Below are 2,985 nucleotides of genomic sequence, written 5' to 3' on the forward strand. Positions count from 1 at the left end.
AGTTTGCTTCCACTGCATGGGTTTCCCAAAACATGAGATGACCTTGACCTCCGGGCTTTGGCTTGTGCTATTTCTTCATCTGGGAAGAGTCCACTCTTCTTGTTCACTTGGCAAGTTCTCGCTCAAGTTGGAGATTCTGTCTGTCCTCCCTCCACGGTGGAGCCTTGTGGGGTGGTCGAAAGCTCATGCTCTGCGGCCAGGCTAAAGAGACGTGCATCCCGATCCTGTCACCTGATGGCCACATCACCTCGAGGAAGTCATTTTTACCTCTCTAGACCTCAGTTCCCCCACACGTAAAATGCTCCTTCATAGGGTTCATTGTGAGGATTGATCCAGACTGAGCATGTTGACACCTAGCACAGAGGCTCAGGAAAGCTAAGCATTGCCGTCACAGTCAGCGCTTTGTACCACTGTATTGTTTACACCTGCATTTCTGCATTAAACTGTAGACAGCTCCTTCCTATCAGAGGCAAGGTCTTTCCTGTACGTGTACACAGTGTTCAGAGCCCTGGCACGTAACATGCTCTGGGTAAATGTGTTGGTTCGATGCCCAGCTGCAGCAAGGCTGTGCTGATGCCGGGAGGTTTTGAATGCACTTCTTACCTTGATAAACCAGAAAAAGAAGACCTCCATGGGGAGAGTGTGAGGCACCCACTTATCATGGTCTTTGCTGTCAGTAGAGACCTGCGAAAACACCGTCAACGGAGGACAAGCCCAGACATTTTAGTTCTCAGTAATGCTTTGGAAGATTTGCCCTTGAGAGTTGAGGGCAGAGGTGGGACCCACCACATCCCCGATGACTGAGGAAACACCGGGGAGTCCGTTCAGGGAAATGGTCATGGTGGTGGGCTTTGGGCCCTGGCGTGAAGGGTGCCTGAGGCAAAGGGAACTGAAAAGGGCAGAGGTTTATGACAGAACAGAGCCAGCTGAAATCACTTTTTTTCTTCTGGAAATGTGTGGCGCGTCCTACATCAGAGTTTGGGCCAGTGTAATCATTAGCAGTTTGGGCCAAAGCGTCAGATGAAATTTCAGCTCCATCCCTTAATAGGCACCTTACCTGTGAATTTGGGGACTTTTTAACATCTTCAAACCTCCGTGTCCTCAAACGAAAAGTGGAACAGTAATACGTACGCCATGGGGCTGCTGGGAAGTTTGATGTTCTAATGCATAAGAAAGATTTTGTGGCGTTCCTGTCCTACACAGAAAGTGCAAATGATGATTGCGATGATTATGCATCCTAAGACACTTTCTGTAGCTTAATATATATTCTAGATCCAATGGGGATCTCCAAGAAGCTTGGGAAAAGAAAATAAATATGACTTTTGGAGAACAGCTGCAAAGATTATAATCTACATGAGAAACAGAAACTATTTCTTGAGTCCTTATTCTGTTCCAGGCAGGATGCTAGGCACCACATGTTTTTTCTCATTTCCTCAACATCCAAGGGTTACACACCAAAGTATTTGCAAGGCTCCTTCTTCCAGAAATTCTCAGGATGGAGACCCCAGACTGTGCATCCAATCAGAGCAGACGAGCATCTGTATTTGAACATCTCTGTACATTGATCAGCAATAACGGGGTTAATGATGCTCTTAGGCAAAGAGTCTCAATTATGTTTCAACATTAACACCCATTAAGATGAATGACAATGCATTATAAGTAGTGTTTCCATTTGAAATTGAAATTGTATCAATTAGCCTTTAAACTAGCCCAAATAAATTCCGTTTGGTAGCTCAAAAATGATTCAAATGCCATGATTTTGAATAAGAGGTTTTTAAAAAGATTTTTATTCTCTTCTAAAGATTCATACTAATAATCATCATCTCCGTGTCTATGATCTCTTAAGAGAGACGAGGGACAGGGACCAGCCGCTGGTAATTCATCCCAGCTGATGAGGGCTGAGCACAATTATAAGAACGGTGATTTCCCAAAGGGGAAAAGAGACACAGAGGAACGAGGTCCCTTCGCACTGCTGCCGATGGGGAGAAGTCTTAAAATATGGGAAGAAGGGGGTCCAGATATTTAATGGGTCCTGTGATGCCAGAGAGCCTCAAAGACGGCTTGGCTCCAACCTCCAGTGGGTCCTCCACCCCAGCCATCACATAGCAGGGCTGTGGCCCAGAATCTAGAAGGGTATTCCGCTTCTCAGTTCCCATCTGGCTCTCCTGCAGCTTCCCGTTTGATGATGCACACACCTGCCTCCTATCTGAGTGTAGGCACCACTGAAGGCATGGGCCCGACTCTGCTCATCTCTCCAGCCCCCCCATCTCCCTTTACCTGGCAGACACGTGCTAACAACATATGCCCAGGTAAACAAACACCCATCCTTTTAGACAGTGGACCAGCTCATTGATGTGTACACACGTTTGCTGTTTGCCTCTTGATGAAACTCCCAAACTATTTCTCTGCCAAAGTTCGGACTAGACCTTCCCCCTCTGCATTCAAGGCCAGAGGTGGACATGGGCAAGATGCAGCGAACATCCAGGGCTACTGCCCGACTGTCATGGGACCAGGCGTAGGCGGGGCTGGCACTGAGGCAAAGGGTCACACGTGTCCTGGCCACGTGCTGAGCCCAGGGTGTCTGGCTGGTGACGTCATCACATCACCCTCCTGCAGCCCTCAGTCACCAGGCCGGCCACCCTGCTGAGGGTGACACTAAATTCTTCTCTGTGGGCCCAGAGCCCTGGGTGACCAGCAGCGTTTGAGGACAGACCTGCCATTCTGCTCCCTTGGTCCACGTGTCCTGCCCCCTTCTACACACACACACACACACACACACACACACACACACACACACATTATTTTGAGAATGCTGACTACAAAGTTTTTACTAGAGATTAACAAGCCGGAGTGTCATGGCTGAAGTATTACCGCATAAGGCACTGAATGACCATGTCCCGTCTGACAGGGGCTGGTTCTGTTTCCTGAAAAATTTTTTAAATTAAAGTAGAGTTGATTTACAATGTTTCAGGTGTATAGCAGAGC

This window comes from Lipotes vexillifer, unplaced genomic scaffold (genome assembly GCF_000442215.2).
Source record: "Lipotes vexillifer unplaced genomic scaffold, Lipotes_vexillifer_v1.1 scaffold1258, whole genome shotgun sequence".
NCBI lineage: Eukaryota > Metazoa > Chordata > Mammalia > Artiodactyla > Lipotidae > Lipotes > Lipotes vexillifer.